Source organism: Myxine glutinosa, chromosome 1, assembly GCF_964187855.1.
Source record: "Myxine glutinosa chromosome 1, kmMyxGlut1.1, whole genome shotgun sequence".
NCBI lineage: Eukaryota > Metazoa > Chordata > Myxini > Myxiniformes > Myxinidae > Myxine > Myxine glutinosa.
The window spans coordinates 278940146-278958559 of record NC_136261.1 but is presented as its reverse complement, the minus strand read 5'-3'; the positions used below and the strand labels follow the sequence as shown (position 1 = coordinate 278958559).

The window sequence follows — 18414 nt, the reverse complement described above, 5'->3', positions numbered from 1 at the left end:
AGAATTTATGAGGGGCTTGTCTTGTTTAGTGATAAGGTTGACTGTCTGAAGGGCTTGCTGTGCATAAGCGCTAACGTTTTTCTCATTTGACACTGCATATCCCTGTAAATACGTGCTTGATTCAACAAAGGCCTGTTATTTCCAACCTGCATGCGTGTCTTTTCTCCATTGGTTAGACGTAGTATGTAATAAGTAGATGGGAGTTTGTCCCACTGTTTCTCTGTGGTCAGACTTGCCCATATCCCATTGATTCTCTGTGGTCAGACTTGCCCATATCCCATTGATTATTCCACTCAGCCATACCTAATTCATAAATATAAGGTTGTGGCGTTGAGAGCACAGTTCCCCATATGTGTGGGTGTGGTTAATTCGCTGGTGAGGTAACTCAGGATATGGTCGCGAGGATCCGACCGTAATTAACCGAAAGTGTCCGTGGTTGCTTAGCAAACCATCGTGCCGTGAAGTTATCTGCACCTTGTCGGGTTCAGGGTCAAAGGTCAGGAAGCGGGTCTGAAAGAGGCCACTCGTGACATGGCCAGCGAACCTACAACTATATATTGTTGCGAATATGGAATTTGGCCTCCATATCCGCTTGTAAATATTCCCCTATTTTCTCCAATACTCCCCAACTTTCCCCAATCCCCCATTCCCTAGTCCCATTGCATGTAAATAACAATCAGTAGAGCCGACCTTCCCCTTATTCCCCCATTAAATGTCGTGCCCAGGTCCACCGCACCACACGTAGACAACTTTCGGACATCTTCCTAGTTATTCTTATTCTATGTCAGTTAAGGCCTCGTCTCCATTAATTATGACTCTTCGTTGCACCAGAATGTGATTATATGGCATCAGTAGTGAGTTTAGGACCTTTCCCATACCTCCTTCCATCTTCTTCCCCAACAATTACAACAACAACAGAGGAGATGGCGGCGGAGCGGGGGAGGATGCGTCCTCACACCGGCTCGATTAGCTCCAGACCATGCGCTCCACGGGGTTACCACGAAGGGGCTCCTTGTCAGCTCCTCGTCAAGGGCGGAGCCTGGTAAACCCCCCGCACGCACCCAATGAGAAGCAACGTGCCGATTCCACGAGGCGGAGCTAACGAGCCGAGGGCGTGTCACTCCCCGCCGGATATACGCGGCCACGCGCCGGATGTGACGAGAGATGCGCACCCAGCTTGGAGAAGGAAAGCCACCTGCGAGCGCTGAGTCAGATGCGCCCCCAGCTTGAGCAGACAAGACGCCATCCGAGCGCTGCGACCTCCCCGCATCTCTGGACCGGACCGAGTCGATTCTGACCTTTGAGCCCAGGTGCACCTGGAGCCATCGCTACCCGCCTGTCCTTTCCATCAATCCCCGTGTGAGTCAGCTTTGTCCCGTTTATCTGTCGTCTGTTGGGAATAATATAAGATTGTGTCTAAGTGCTTGTCTTTCTATGCTGTCCCTCTTGTAGTTGTAATCTAACCTTCCGCCTTAATATAACCTCCTCCGGAGGTCTTGAGAACTGAACCCCTGGTGTCGTATTGTGTTATTGTAATCCAGCCGGGTGTCTTCTTTTTCTTATTGAGCCAGCATCGCGCGACTTCGTCAACGTCGAGTATAGTCGGGTAATTTGTGCGGACACGACGGCCATTCCGCTCGGCCCACTTTAACATCAAAGTCGTGTCAGTAACAATTGGTGTCAGGAGTGGGATTCGAACCCGGGACTAAATTTATTAGGCCCAAATTGGTAACAAGTAGAATCGATTCGGAGCGCGTTTCCCGCGCGAAATTATAACGGCGAAATTTGTATTTGTTTTACGAAACTCGAATTTTGCAAGTCGCGCTATGGCGGATCAACACGGCTGGGGTCCGGTAGGGGAGAGTGAGGCAGGGTCGGTCCAGGACCAAATTGAGGGACATGAGGGACATGAGGAGAGCGAAACAGCTGGGGTAGCAGGTGCACAAAATGGCGCTCTCGCGCACGATGCTTCGGGCGCGCAAAAAGGCGCCTCGCTGGTCACCGTGCCCGCGACCGAAGTAGCGCCGCTGGGAAGATTGGAACTTTTTTTTATACAAATGAAGGCCCTTATGGCCCAGAATAGTGAGCGATGGGAGGGCCGGATGGATGCTCAGAGTGAGCAATTGGGGGTAATGGGGAACCGGATGGATGCTCAGAGTGAGCAAATGAGGGTTAATAGTGGGCGATTAGAGGGCCAAATGAGGGGTACCGGTGAGGGATTAGAAAAGAAATTTGAGGAGTTAGACAACGGGATAAAAGAAGTAAAGAATGGGTTAACGGGGGTAGAAAACAGAATGGCCGCTCAAGAGAATCAGATAGAGGGAGTGAAACATGGGTTAACGGGGGTAGAAAACAGAATGGCCGCTCAAGAGAATCAAATAGAGGGAGTGAAAAATGGGTTAGAGGGGTTAGAAAACAGTATGGAAGGCAAATTGAGGGACATGAGGGACCAAGCGGAAAGGGAAGTTAAACAAATGGAGCAGCAGATAGAGGGGGTCAGAATGGGGGTAGAAACCAAACTGGATGCTCACAGGGAGGAAATGGAGCAGATGAGGGTGGCATCTGGGCAGGAGATGCAAGTGATGGGAGAGCAGATCAGAAGAGGAGTGAGTGAGGAGGTCGGAGGAGTGCGCGAGGAGGTGAGGCACTGTAAGGAGCACATGGAGAAGGAGGTGAGAAAGGGGACTGTAAAGTTACAAGGGGGCATAGAGGACCTGACGCAGGAGGTGGAGCAGCTGACGGTGGGACAGACGGAGTTAGTGGAGCAGGTTCAAAGGAACACTGCGGTATTAGGAGGTTTAAAGGCGACACAAAAAGAAATTAAAAACGACTTGATAGCGACACAGAGGCAATGTCAGATGGTACGTGAGGGACTGACAACGAGGTTGGACGAGGTGGTAGAGGTAATGGAGACGAAGGACCGGCAGGTGAGGACGCACCTGGAAACGGTCAAGGTAGCCTTGGAGGACGAGCTTGAGGAGACGTACCAGGGAATAAAAGAGGTGAAGCACAAATTAGAAGAAGTGGAAGAAGGGGTGAGCGAAATTAAGAAGCGACGGAGAGGAGATAACAAGGAGATAAAAGAGGAGATAAAAGAATTGGTCCAAAGTCTGTGTTTGGATCGTGATGTGCTCATTAACCGGATGAGGGATTCGCAGGTGATGGAGGAGAAGCGAAGAGGAAGAGGACCCGGTGTAAGTGGTGACCAATATGGTCGTGCGTATGATGCGCCAGGGGATTTAAGGAGCTTGGGGGTCGAGATGGACCCGGGTGTTCGTGAGAGGCCGTTGGTGAAGTGTGCGACAGGTCTGGTGTGCGAAAGAGGAGGTGTGCGAGAAAGTCCGACTCTGGGGTGTGTGAGGAAAAAGTGCGTGCCAAGGAGTAGTGAGGGTGCTGGCGAGAGTGAGTCGGTCGTAGCGCGTGTGCGAGGGAGCACATGGAAGCGCGGTGTGGTAAGTGTTACAGAGGGTGTGACGGGAGAGTGTGCGCAGGAGTGTGCGCGAGAAAGGTGTGTGACGGACAGGTGCATGAGGAAAGAGTGCGCTGTCAGAAGTAAGGAAGAGTGTCCACCTGTGGTGAGTGTTACAGAGGGTGTAACGGGAGAGTGTGCGCGAGAAAGGTGTGTGATGGACAGGTGCATGGGGAAAGAGTGCGCTGTCAAGAGTAAGGGTGAGTGCGCTGTCAAGAATGGTGGTGAGAGTAGTGAGAGTGACATGGAGCGTGAGTTAGTTGTGACAGGTGAGCGAGGATGTACACCTGGGATGGAAGGATGCACACCGGGAATGGTGGAGCGTGAGTGGGAATGCACGCTGGAGTTGGTGGTGAGGCACGTGGTTGGGTGTGCGAATGAGGGCACACCTGTGATTGTCACAGAGGAGGTGACCGAGGAGGGGGCGCGAAGAGGTGTATTGGTGAGGTGTGCGAGCAACGAATGTGTGCCAAAGTGTTCGGTGGTCAGGTGTGTGACCAAGGCTGTGAGTGGAATGGGTGTGCCTGGGTGTGTAAGGAAAGGTACGAGGAGCATGAGCACGGCTGGATGTGTGAGCAAGGAACGGGCTTCGGGGTGTAAGCATGCAGGTGAAGCATCGACATTAAACGGGTTAGAGGTTAGAGCGACTTTTAGCCGAAGCAGGCCCTCGGTGCGTGCCGGGCCTCGCTTTGAACGGCCGCGTCCGTGCTCCACTAGGCGGAGCGGGCAGCCCGATAGGAAGGGTCGTTATGGCGACCACGTTTTGTTGAGACGTGCCGGCAGGTCGAGATCGGGACATTGGATGGCTCCACGCCGAGGTGGTGCGTGGGATCTCGGCCCGGGTAAGCCCCCGTCCCTGCCCCGAATGCCGGACGCATCCAGCCGCTGGCACAAAACAACCAGCATCCATTGCTTGGCTTTACGAAGCCGGGCTTTGGACAGGGATTGGCGCACCGAGAGGTATTAGTGAGTCGACTGGGTGATGAGGTTAGTGTTTTGGACCCAAAATTAGAGAAAAACAAAATTTGACGATTGGCAAGGGATTGGCAGTAGTGATTGGCAGATGATGGGTAGTGATTGGCAAATTTTTAATTTGTTGAAATTTGATGTGCAAAATTGGTAGTGAGAGACCCCCGATGTGGTGGGATGGCATCCCTGCCACCCTTCCCCTGAGGGGGGGCAAAGGAGCACTAGGTTTATGGGGTGTATGGCAGTGAAAACTAGCCCGGGTGGGTTAGGATATTGTGTGTAGGGATCTAGAGAAGATGACATTAGGTGACGTTAAGTTTAGTTAGTGACTGATACCTGTAGTGGGGACGCAGGTAGATTAGTATGGATGATAATGACGAGGGAGCGCAATAGTTTAAAGGGACGACTGGGAAGCGCAAGTTTCAGAAGGGAGTAGTTAGCTGAGATGATGCCGTGTGTGTGTGAGAATTGAACAGGTGTGATTGCACAGGTGTGCAACTGGACAGGTGTGTGGAGCAGTGTATGAGTAGTGAGTGTGTGGATCAGCGCGAATGCGCTTGGGGAGAGAAGGGTGCAGGTGGCACCAGGTGTGAGAGCACAGGTGTGCAAGTACAGGTGTGTGGAGAGAGTTGGAGTAAGTGGTATGGAGTGGTGTGCGTGGTGCGAAGGTGTGGATGGGGGAAGAGTGGACCCCTTTCACGAGTACCCGGGGCGGGTAGTGTAAGTGTTAGGTAGAGGGTGCAGGTAAATTGTGGTTGGATATTGGCATTTGTGGTGCGGTGGCAGAATGGTGTTGTGGATGGGTGCATTAGTGTTGTGGAAATGGCTGGGCGTGTAGCCTGTTAGTGTGTGTAGTTGGTTGGGCACTCCACCACTGTGAGGATGTCGGCCAGGTGAGGCCGCAGGTGGGCTCTGGGAGCCGGTAGTTGTGAGTGGGTGCCTGAGGATCCCGGGTGTGGATCGGGCAGCCCAGTGCCAGAGAGGGCACGGAGTGGGGAGAGCGCCAGAGGGCCTTCCCCAGGTAGATAGGTTAGGGTAAGGAGCAGGTAAGCTCGGAGGCAACTGCAGTGGTGGAGGGGTGCAGGTGGGTAGACCCACTGGGAGAGGTACACGCCACAGCCCAGAAATTGTACGAGGGCACCGGGAGATGAATCGGGGGAGTGAGACCCCAAATTGAAGAGCACCACAGTTTGGCCAATGGGAATTGGTTTTTAGAACCCATAGTGTAAGAGGGCCAATGGTTTGGCCGGAGGAAGACCCCGGGTGGTGTAAAGTTGTTAAAGTCATTTAGGAAATAGTTAGGATTGAAGAACCTGTCGCACCATACGCAGCCACTTACCTGTGGTGATGATGATGACTCCACACCTGTGTTTTCTTTGTTCTGTGTGCAGGAAATGAGATTGCTGTGGATTTGTGAGACGCATCACGACGTGGATGAGACATTGGGGTGATTCCATCTCTCCCTCCTTAGGAGGGACTGATGATGAATTGGTGATGGCAAATTTTGATGTGCAGTTGGAGATGGCAAATTTTGATGAGAGTTGAAAATGGCAAATTTGATTGGTTAGGAGGGAGAGAAGACGAATTTGGTTTATGGGAGGAACGGGGAAGACAGTAGGGATGTTTGTCGATTTGTAAAGTAGATGTTTATGGGTAGTGTTGTGTTTTGTGGATGCAGTAAGGGGTAAGGGAGGGGCCATGTAGGTTACCTGGTGGGGGGGGGGCGTACGATAGGAACGTACCTGTCTCACCTGGTTCCCATGTGCCCCCAGTGTGCATCACCTTACATTGCGTGCACTTTTGCGCCCTTACCACCTTACTCACTTGTTTCTTCTTTTGTCTCCCACCTCCGAGGATCTGGCTTTGGGGTAGAGAGAGAGGAGAGAGAGGTGCTGGCTGCGCAGTTGTGGGCCTGCACTTTCGCTGTTTGCTGCCGGGATCGATACACCATATGGACCGCAATGTTTGTGGCCACCCACAATGGACCGCAGTTCGTTTGCGGCCAAGCACCACCCGGGGATGGACCTATGGGTCAACGTGGCACCTATGCCATACAGGTGAACCACTTTTAGTTACCACCAAGTGCACCACAAGAAGAGCAAGAGACACCTGCAGGGTTAGGGGTTGTCGAATTTATTTTTATACCAATGAACAATGGTGACTGCACCGGATGGTGCTGACTGTGTGGTGGGGTGGTGCTTTTGATGCTGGGAAAGGGTGCTCTGCACGTTATTAAAGGCCGTCGGCCACAGAGCACTCGTGGGTTGGTGTATCGATGCTGGCAAGCGCGCTCTCTCTATGCATAACATCTGCATGTGTTCCTCCAAAGACAGGTCCTGGATCGTAGTGTAAATAGCAGCGTAGTCTTGTAAATAATGCTCCCTACCGGCTGTATGTTTAGTTTGCGAATTCTTTCCGGATTCGGTTATCCTGTGGGTGTGTTTCTGTGAGGAGAAGGGTGCAACGTCGCAGGGGGACATATTTACTCATTTGTGAATATCTGTAAAACTGTCGCACTCAGGGTAGAGTTAATAGTAGAGGGAACTACATTGCGTGCCACACTAAAGTAGGTAAAAATTTATCGGGTCGGGACGCCCCGAGGGTAGAGAAGGGTGCAATGTTGCGAATATGGAATTTGGCCTCCATATCCGCTTGTAAATATTCCCCTATTTTCTCCAATACTCCCCAACTTTCCCCAATCCCCCATTCCCTAGTCCCATTGCATGTAAATAACAATCAGTAGAGCCGACCTTCCCCTTATTCCCCCATTAAATGTCGTGCCCAGGTCCACCGCACCACACGTAGACAACTTTCGGACATCTTCCTAGTTATTCTTATTCTATGTCAGTTAAGGCCTCGTCTCCATTAATTATGACTCTTCGTTGCACCAGAATGTGATTATATGGCATCAGTAGTGAGTTTAGGACCTTTCCCATACCTCCTTCCATCTTCTTCCCCAACAATTACAACAACAACAGAGGAGATGGCGGCGGAGCGGGGGAGGATGCGTCCTCACACCGGCTCGATTAGCTCCAGACCATGCGCTCCACGGGGTTACCACGAAGGGGCTCCTTGTCAGCTCCTCGTCAAGGGCGGAGCCTGGTAAACCCCCCGCACGCACCCAATGAGAAGCAACGTGCCGATTCCACGAGGCGGAGCTAACGAGCCGAGGGCGTGTCACTCCCCGCCGGATATACGCGGCCACGCGCCGGATGTGACGAGAGATGCGCACCCAGCTTGGAGAAGGAAAGCCACCTGCGAGCGCTGAGTCAGATGCGCCCCCAGCTTGAGCAGACAAGACGCCATCCGAGCGCTGCGACCTCCCCGCATCTCTGGACCGGACCGAGTCGATTCTGACCTTTGAGCCCAGGTGCACCTGGAGCCATCGCTACCCGCCTGTCCTTTCCATCAATCCCCGTGTGAGTCAGCTTTGTCCCGTTTATCTGTCGTCTGTTGGGAATAATATAAGATTGTGTCTAAGTGCTTGTCTTTCTATGCTGTCCCTCTTGTAGTTGTAATCTAACCTTCCGCCTTAATATAACCTCCTCCGGAGGTCTTGAGAACTGAACCCCTGGTGTCGTATTGTGTTATTGTAATCCAGCCGGGTGTCTTCTTTTTCTTATTGAGCCAGCATCGCGCGACTTCGTCAACGTCGAGTATAGTCGGGTAATTTGTGCGGACACGACGGCCATTCCGCTCGGCCCACTTTAACATCAAAGTCGTGTCTGTAACAATATAATGTCTCAGATTCATTAACCTTGCTAGTCCTGTAGCTAAATGGGATTTTTCAGCTCAAGCTGGAAATTTAGTATATAGTTTTTTAAAAATTGATTTGTATAGCTTCGGGTGTTCTCTTTCATTATCTGTCGGGTGAACCTGGGTCACCCTTGAGCGTTTTGAGAAATTCAAGATGGCGTCCAAGATGGTTGCCATTTCATATTATCGGCTATAACTTCTTTCATATTTAACCTAGGATGATATTTTTAGTGCCTAGTCATATGTTGTAGGGGTGAAGGAAATAAATCAATTAAAACGTCGGTAAGTGATTACATCATGGTAAATCCAAGTTGGCTGCATTATGGCCACCAAATCATGTTTTAGGCTTTAATATGCTTCATACTTAACTTAAAGTGGTAATTTTGGTGTCTAATCAAATGTTTTGCGGGCCAAGTAATCCAATTTAAATCATTTAAAAGGTTTTTGAGGGATGTCATGTTTAATCCAAAGATGCTGGCCAATAGAGGCCTACAGGTGGCTACTGCCTCAACTCAAGCTTTTTGAGTGGTAACATACATGAAAAATGATAGCCAATCAAATCAGTCTAAATACACTCAGTTACGCAATCAAGCTGTCCTTTTTTGGCGGCAACCTGTACTCTTACAGGCGCAAAATATTGTGCAGTTCAAATTATACTTTGTACAACTACACACACGAGTAATACACGGCGTGACACTTTGGCATCCACATCGGATTAGACGCATAATAGACTCCAGAGCGAGTTCTGTGTTGACTGGAAGAGAAATTGGTTGGAGATTTTTCATTTGTGTGTCCTTCCTCCAGCCATACGATTCTGGATCCAGTTCTGGTGGATTGTTGTCCTCCAAAGAACGCCACACAATGGCTTGGTGATGGGCCCTTTTTACATTCTCTGCAAACGCCTCATTGGTTGGAGGAAGAGAGCACAGTTTCAGCGGGGATGGTGAAGCCTGTCCTGTTTTGGATGCCCATACCTTCAATCGTGCTTCAGACATTGACTCGCTGGAACTTTGTCTATAACACGCTGACATGAATGCAGTGGCCTGTCCAGTAACTTCTTGTATTGGAGTGTCCATTACACCAAGAAGTGACAGGGGTATCCATCACCCAATACCTTCAGAGCAGTGGCCTTGCCTATCCCATAGCAACATGCTACAGTATCACACCCGGTCAATGCGTGGGCAGCGAGGATTTCAGTAACTATGGATGCATGTTTCTCCACTGTTTTTCCAATGTCAATGACTTCTGTCCTTGATTGGGGATTCCATAGTTACATGATTTTTCATATTTGCAGTGTGGTAGTAATGCACAAGAAGTACGAAGACGTCTGTATCATCAGAGACTACAGTTATTTCACTTAGTTCATTGCTTCGGGCACACATCATTGCCTGCTGAACAATGATATTGTCCGCTTTTTCATGTGTTGTAGCTACATCCATCCTTATGGTGACCATGCCCCCATCGCTGATTTGGACTGGAGTACTTTCCTCACCAGTTATAACTAACTTATGAGTACGGGTGTGTTCACTGAAGGACTCATCATTGGTTAGAAGATTGGTAACCAGGCCTATTAGTTGCTTCTTATTTTCAGAAACTGTCAGGACTATCTTCTGAGGTGGTAGTTTTCTGTTCAATTGTAGCTGGTGGATTCGACTTGCTCCAGTAGATCTGGCACTTCTCATAACACTTTGTACTATAATCGTAATACCGATCAAATATCAGGTAGACATCTCCAATTTTCAATCTCTTTGCAATGTCATACTTCATGTTTGTTGCAAAGTCCCGAACTGTGCCATCTGCAAGCCAAGGTATTACCCAGAGTAGGGCCGAACCATCTATGATGGCGGTGGTAGTGTTACTAGATGTCCTCGTAGATACCTCAACTTTAAGCTTTGTTTTTAACGATGATTTGGATTTGGCCGATCTCATTTCTTCTGTTGACTCAAACATCGATGTTGGCACTGGGGCTAATTCATGTGAAAGTACATCCTTGATATTGACTTCGCGACCACTATACTGGAGTCCAATGAGTCGTGAGTAAATGACATCCATGTCGTATACTTTAGTGTCTGCAACATTGACATGTTTCTTTCTTGCTACCATAGTAATCACTTTCTTGTGAATAGTTTCATGTAAGCCGTTTGGAAATTTCTGACCAAATTCACTCATTTGATCCTGTCCTATTTTCAAACCATCCTGGACATTGACAGAGGAGGTTCCATGTTGTCCCGTCACAATATTGAGGATATCATCTGGATGCTTCTCTGGATCGAGAGGATCGATACTGTTGCGGAACCCGACGTCGGCCTATGGTTCCCCTTCGAGGGGGGATTAAGCCCCTCGTCTGTTACTGACCGACATGGTCCCGGGGGTATGACGCCACGCCCGGTCGGCGCTGGATAGGGTTTTAGGCCCACAAGTCCTATGACCTAAATACCAGCGCTTCCCGGTATGCGAAGGAACACCCCCCGCTCACGGCCGCAGCGTAATGGATGTTGCGCCGAGCGAAGCGAACCGCGGCGTGAGCCGTTTACCAAGACTAGACCCGATCCTGAAACGTTGGCCAAATCGTGCCACAGATATTCAATGAGGGAAAAGACAACGACGACACGGATGTGAAGAAGAGGAAGACGAAGGCAAAAAGGTTTGAACTACGACTATTATTTATTACTATTTACAGGACTAAAAGAAACCAAGGAAGAAGGAAAGATAATAAAATAATGACAGAAGGAATCAAGGAGACACAGTGAAATGCTAGCTTATCTACACAGGCTTAACTTATACCCCAAGACAGAACAAACAAAGACGGACTCACACGAATGGGGAATTTGCAGGCAGGAATGATTGGAAGGAGGAATGGGAAGGTTCAGCTGGGGCAGATGGTTCGGGCTTGATCCCGCACGGGACGTCGGGCTGGACCTCGACGGCCACCGATGCCACCGATGCCACCGCAATCTGGCTCCCGCTGGGTAACGGGTCGAAGCTGCCTGGTGGAGTCAACGCTGCTGGTGGAGCCAAAACTGCTTGTGGAGCCAACTTCTGGTGGAGCCAACTTCTTAACGGGCGCAATTCTCCATGGGGATCCCTTCCTCTGCCTTTACCAAGCTCGTCTGGACTCTTCTCTCAAACGCAACCACCTTGGACTCCTCTCTCAAACGCAACCACCTTGGACTCCTTGCGCAAACGCAACCACCTTCGACTCCTTGCTCAAACGCAACCACCTTCGACTCCTTGCTCAAACGCAACCACCTTCGACTTCTTGCTCAAACGCAACCACCTTCGACTCCTTGCTCAAACGCAACCACCTTCGACTCCTTGCTCAACTCCTAGGCTTCCGCGCGCGCTTATATCGCCCTCGGGCGATCAAGCTGCCGGCCTCCAGGACACGCCCATCGGTGAGGTCGCCTCGGCCCTGATTGGTGGGCACGGGCTCTCTGGCTCCACCCTTGATGACGATCGGCGGGCCACGCCCTGGATTCGGCGGCTCCTCCCCCTTCTTCTCCAAGCCCACCTCGTGGCTAATGGAGTCGCGGTGAAAACCGCCCAGCAGCTGCGGCGAATGCAGTTGGCAATCGAGGCTTTGGGAATAAAAAGAGATCTATCTATTTGAATTCGGTGCAATGGAGTGTCAATTAATGGAAGACAAAGCCTTAGCCTAATACACAGAATAAGGAAATAACTACCAACAAGCAGGGAATCTAGGATTGGCTAAACGTGATTGTATATGACCTAACTACGGGACGCACTTTGACCTTTATACACAACTGGAGGACGGAGGGTGATATTTTACAATGTACTATACAATAAAAAAAACACAATCCTCATATCCACAACAATACATTTCTCCAACTTTTCCCTGATCTTTTCTCTGTCCTTTCTGTCATTCTCTATTCTTGCCTTTCCCTCTTCTTTGTGTTTGTTAACACTTCTCTCACTGGGATTGTCATCAATCATGTCGTCAAGGTCGGCCTCCAAGCGACTGCAAGCATGAAGACTTAGGGCCCACACTTTCAGGGTCTCAGGCTTCAGCGTTATGCCAATGATTCCACCGGGAGCGTGACCATACCGCATGAACGTAGTTTCAATAAACATGTCGCTCCATATGCCATTCCACAAGCCACGCTGATGTCTCATGACATGTTCCCCTTTCATGAACCGAGATAGAACCTCTGCTGGGAGTGACTCCATGGACCGAATGTAGCACATCCTAGCGTAATGCACATGGCCAGCAGCAAAGAAGTACGGAAGCATCTGTTGAAACGCTACAATATGCAATGGCCAATTGGCCTCTCGTTCCGCCCTAACAAACCTCACGATAATGAACACCGGTTTTATCAACATGTCCACCCACAGTTTCACAGTCTTGCTCTGTTTGGCTAGGTCTTCCAGAACCTTCATCAAATCTCTGTATGACTCTAGGGAGTGGCTGTAAAATACTGGCCGAAGTACTTCCTCAGCAAGCATACGCAAAGCCCGAATGTTTTGGGGAAACTTTTTCCCAGTCAACATTTTTGCCACACCTCCGAAGACATCACTTAGAATGTCTGATAGTCCACTATTCTCCATTAAAGTACCAATGCATCCAATGAAACTCATCAAAGAATGCATGCCTCCTAGGCGAGGAATGACGTGGAAGAACCGATCCAGATAGGCCCATTTCACATCTAAAATGACCTTATAGAGTTGTAAGTCACATGTAAATAACACAAACTGTTGCCCAATTGCCTGTGTGAGTTGTTGTGCTTCTGTCATAGCTGTCATAATCGTATCAGGATGAGATGGTACCATGTCTATCAGAGGTAAGTATACAGCTTTGGTCTTAAGCTGTGGTGATTGTCCTTGATTGCGGGTAAGTGAAGTGTTGTATCCATTATACTCCGGGCAATCTTGGTTATCCAGCACATTTTGTATAAAAGCAAAATCTACCTCTTCAGCTCTCATTTTGGAAACAACCTGTTGTGCTAGTAATTTCAGAGACAGGACTGACTTCAAAGCTGCACTCTCAGGCATTCTTGGCTGCTTCGGTCCGTTGTACCTCTGAATGTCAATGTCATATTCAATTGGCTCTGACATTTCCTCCTTTGTGATTCGTTTGATTGTGTGTGACCTATCCCGATCAGCGTCGGTTCCCGATTCTGGGTGTGTGACCAGGACAGCTAATGAATGTGTAGAGAGCTTGCCATTTTGAGATGATATATCAGCATCAAAATTATCGGCGACTACTTGAATCAAACCTGCGGATGCATCAGATATACCAGGACAGGATAGTTCCTCTGTGGCATCTCGGGCTGCTGATCGCTTGAAGCGCAAAAACTCATCGTAGGAACATGTCACACCAAATGAATGCATCGTTTTTATCAATTTTTTTGATCGGCCCATTTTTGCACCAAGTGCAGTCTGCAATCCAGTAGGGTGCTTTTTGATAACTCCAGTCACAATAGAACCAATGACTATAGCCGGAAGAGTCCTCTCTAGTTTTGAGGACAGGTTTCCTAACAGTGTCAATAAAGTTCCACTCACTGCGTCCATTGCCTTTTCAGTGTTGATGGTAGTTTCATAATGTTTCTTATCTAGGACAATTTCCTTGATTTCGCTACCAACTTGTTTAGCTATTCTATTCAACATCATGTCAATGTCATCATCATCATCATCATCATCATCTACAAGTTTTAGGGACTTAGCTGCCATACTACGAAAGCAAACTACATTCGCTAAACCTGCTGAATGCAATACAACAAGGTCATCTCCAAAGTATTCTGACAACTTCCTTAGAAGTATTTTCCATGACTGAATGTTGCCACCATTCTCTGAGTACAGTTTGTATAAGTCTACCGAATTCCAAAGTTGTGATAGATCTTTCCTTATCACTTCAATAGTATATTCCAATGCGCAATCAACCTGATCATCTGTGGAGCATTTTTCAGCTGCACAATTCACATTACGAGGAGCCATAAAGCGGGCCTTACAGTCAACATGGTACCTTGCATCGGCCGCATGCAAATCGCTTATTGTCCCTTCAACTCTGAGTTTTACTCTTTCAGCCCAATCGTCATTTCTAACAGTGCATGCATCTAAGATACATTCCTTCAGGGACTTCTTTCCATCTGAACTTCCTATTTCTCGGCATTGGTATGCAGGTCTCCAGCGTGACGGGTTCTTGCCTTCTTTTTGGAGGTCACATGTGTCTCCACAAAACAAACAGTGCTCGCGAAAGTTAAAGGTACTGCTACCTGCAGCAGATGACCATCTCCTTGTCTTGGGTGGAATACTTGTTGAACTTGCATCAGAAAGTTTTCGTTTCCTGAATAGTTTAACCTGTTGGCTTGATGTGTATGTAGAAACACAGCTCTTATGACAATGAACAGTTAATTGGGCATTATTGTCTAGTTTTTCCTGCAGCGAATACTGTATATCATCACCGTAAATCTTGCTATGTTTAATTATATTCTGAATCCGGACAGAACCTGATTCAATCAGTTTTTCTGTCTTGTTGTCACAGCTGCATTTCCAATTGAAAAAACACTTTTCGTCTGCCATGACTGCAACGCATCTCGTTCCATCATTCAAGGCTGCATGTTTCTGAAAGAAAAAAGTGAGAGAAAAATATTATACCTCCACTGCCATCTTTGAACATTACATGAAAATGATTTCCGGCTTAGTCATTTCGACCTTTGATAATATAATTGCTGAGCAGCAAGGTGGTTTAAAACTTTAAACCTATTAGACATTGTAAATTGTCTTTACAATTCCTGGTTATATATTACATAATATAACAGTTACAGCTACTATCAGAAATGTAAGATGTCAGATTTTCAAAGATGACACCAATGTTAGCATCACATGTTTAAAACGACATCAAGTTTAGCCTAGTGCTCAAATGGCAGCCATCTTTGGTTTAACATGTGATCCCTCAACAACCTTTTAAATCGTTTAATTGGATTACTTGACCCAAAAACATATAATGTACCTAGACACCATTATTACGACTTTAAGTTAAATATGAAGCATATTAAAGCCTAAAACATGATTTGGCGGCCAAAATGGCAGCCATCTTGGATTTACCATGATGTAATCACTTACCGACGTTTTAATTGATTTATATGGATTCCTTGACCCCTACAACATATGACTAGACACTAAAAATATCATCCTAGGTTAAATATGAAAGAAGTTATAGCCGATAATATTAAATGGCAACCATCTTGGACGCCATCTTGAATTTCTCAAAACGCTCAAGGGTGACGCAGGTTCACCCGACAGATTATGAAAGAGAACACCCTAAGCTATACAAATCAATTTAAAAAAAAACTATATACTCAATTTCCAGGTTCAACCAGGGTTCTAGCAGACTATATCCATTCTTGAAGGGTTAACCCATTCTTGAGTGGCTAGGTTAATCACTCTGTGTGTCATTGACTGAGTCTGCACGTAGATACAGTATTAATTTAATACTAGCAAAAGTGCCCGGTGTTGCCGGGTAACCCTGAGTCGTTTCCTGACGGGAATATGATATATGCAATCATCTAGAGGGAATTTTAAAAACACGTCACAGGTACAGTGGAGCGGTGGCATATCGAGGAAAAATGATGCTCGGGGCGAGATGTCAAATTACCGCCCCTCGTAACTTCCCATAAAGTCTTAGAATGCTGTGTGTGTGCGTGTCAGGGCTGTAATCTTTTTACCGTTTGAGTTTTGTCATCGAATTTTCACCAAAGCTTTATTATGAGAATATGGAGAAGGCAAATTTATCATTTTGTCAAAAGGTTAAAGGTCAGCATCGCATAAAATTAATTTTCATGCGATTGACCTGAAATTTTAAGAATTTGCATATTGGGTCAATTAATTTGTTCACCAACCAAAAGCTAGAAGCAGATTGGTTTTTTTAGATCTAAAGCTCAAAGGTCAAGGCTGCATAAAATCATATTTTTCATTTTTTGTTTTTAGCTCACCTGGAACGAAGTTCAGGGGAGCTTGTGAATGCGCATCTTCAGTCCGTCTGTCAGTCCATCTGTACATCCGTCTGTAAACACTTGAAACTTCTTCTCCGAAACCGCTGATGGGATTGCGACCAAATTTGGCACAAATGATACTTGTTGTGTTGTGACTAAAGTTTGTTCATTGCATTTTAAAAATCGCAGTACAAGAGGGTCTACCGGTGGTCAAAGTGGATCCAGGTTTGACCCCACAAAATAGGAGTTTGCTTTTTTCTCTGAAACTACACACACTATTTCGATGAAACTTTACCACAACCTTCATCACCCGTGATGTACCAAAGTTTGTTCAAGGCTTTGGAAAAACTGGGGTGTGAGGCGGTACCGGGCTGGGAGGGGGAGGCGTTGCCCCCCAAAATAAGTATTTATTTTGTTTGTTTAAAGTCTTATGATTATGTTATTATGATTCTACATGCTGCCCTGTCTTCCAGCAAGCATTGAAATTGGTTTAAAATACCTTTAGTCATGCAGTATGCTGTTTATTCTACCAGGTGAGCACCAAGAGTATTGCCCCTATGTTTTTCACTGTTTTCGTTATTTTTAGCATACAGGAAAAATAAGATGTCCGAATACAAACGGACGCGGACGGGCTTTGCATTTTCAGATGCTTTCTGGTTTAGCAGTTGGAACTGCTGTTAAACTCAATTCTGTATTTTAAATTTTGAAAATCTGTTCAGATTAAGAATTTGTAGACCATATCGCATTTTAGTTATTAACCATGTGCGGAAATAAAATAAAGGCACGATCACCACTATGTCGTGACTATATGTGCAGGGACCGACATCCTCCTACCCCCCACCCACCACTCCACCCTGATACAACTCTCCCTCCAACCACCCCTCCTACTCCTCCCTCCACCTCCATACAACTCTCCCACCAACCCCCTCTCCTACTCCTCCCTCCACCCACATACAACTTTCCCTTAATCTCTACTACCCCCTCCCACTCTCCCCTCCACCTTCATACAACTCTCTGGACTTTCACCAGGCTGTGTTTGTACCTTTATTTCATTTCCGCACATGGTTAAAAACTAAAATGCGATAAAATGCGTGTTCATTTGCTAAAAACGTTTCATTCAAAAAACGGGTCTCTGGGCGGTGTTGGCGGTATTTGGCCAATAAAAGTGCCCCACCCAAAAGTGCTGCTCCGGGCGGCCGCCACCTTCACTACCCCCCCCCCTCCCCCCTCGCTACGCTAGTGCATGCAGTGGAGTGACATCCTATCCCATGGAAGTATGAATTAAGTTAAAAATAATCGTATTCAAAAAGGGTGTTATAACTAACACACCTAAACTTCCCAGGCCTTGTGACCAATGAATTAAGAGCCGTCGCAAAGCAGCTTAAGCACTCCAACGAAATGGGTGGTAAGGAACGGCTGGCCTGGCAAGCGATAGCGAGCTGATTGCCTCTGGTTGAAATGGCCGAGGAATTTTAAAAACAGATCGCAGGTACAATGGAGTGACACCATATCCCATGGAAGTATAAATGAAGTTAAAATTATTATTAAAAAAAAAAAAAAAAACTAACCCCAGAATGACAATCACAGCCTCGCTTAAATAAATGCACATATATACTTGGTTATAAAAATCGCTAGATATGGTAAATTTTGTCAGATTTCACTCCAGATTTGGACATTTATTTTGTCTACAGGATCCAATCCTCGTATCCGAATCCAGATTTTGATGATATGCTTCAATTAGGTAATGATAATAATCGATCATATTTCCAAGACAAGGCACGTTTGAGTGGGCCGAAACAAAATGGCGGCTTAAGAACCCGGCGAGTCGCAGTGGGCTGACCAAGATGGCAGGCTGCCATATTGGTAAGCCTTTTTCGGGGTTTTTTTTTGTCGCCAGAGGCATTCTGTTTTCGTGTTGTATGTCCGTGAGAGGTCAACAAAAGTGAGAGGTCATGTTAGGTAAACATCCTGTTACCGCGATAACCTGTGAACCAGTAATGGGATTCTGACCAAATTTGGTACAAGTATGTAGTATGATGCAAAGATTAAGTGATTCGATTTTGGGATCAAGAGGTCAAAGGTCAAAGTCTGTAATAGGTCTATAACTTGAGAACGGCTGAAGGGATCCAATTCAAACTTGGTACAGGTATGTATAATGATGTAAAGATTAACTGATTAGATTTTGTGGTCAAGAGGTCAAATGTCAGTTGTCCCATCAGTTAAAAATTCTGTTACCGAGCTAACTTGTGAACCAGTCATGGGATTTTCACC

The 18414-nt window shown here is 47.1% G+C and overlaps 1 protein-coding gene across 3 annotated transcripts in view; it reads left to right on the top strand.

Annotated features, from left to right (window-relative positions):
• LOC137414115 (uncharacterized) overlaps nt 1-18414 on the top strand; it is a 56195-nt gene that overhangs the window by 6116 nt on the left and 31665 nt on the right. The window contains exon 1 of one of the 3 annotated variants that reach the window (XM_078766397.1): nt 14379-14786. The exons of the other annotated variants lie outside the window; for them this stretch is intronic. The gene's annotated coding sequence lies outside the window, so the exon portion shown is untranslated. Of the gene's footprint in view, nt 1-14378; nt 14787-18414 lie in introns of those variants that run through there. 3 annotated transcript variants of the gene reach the window in all.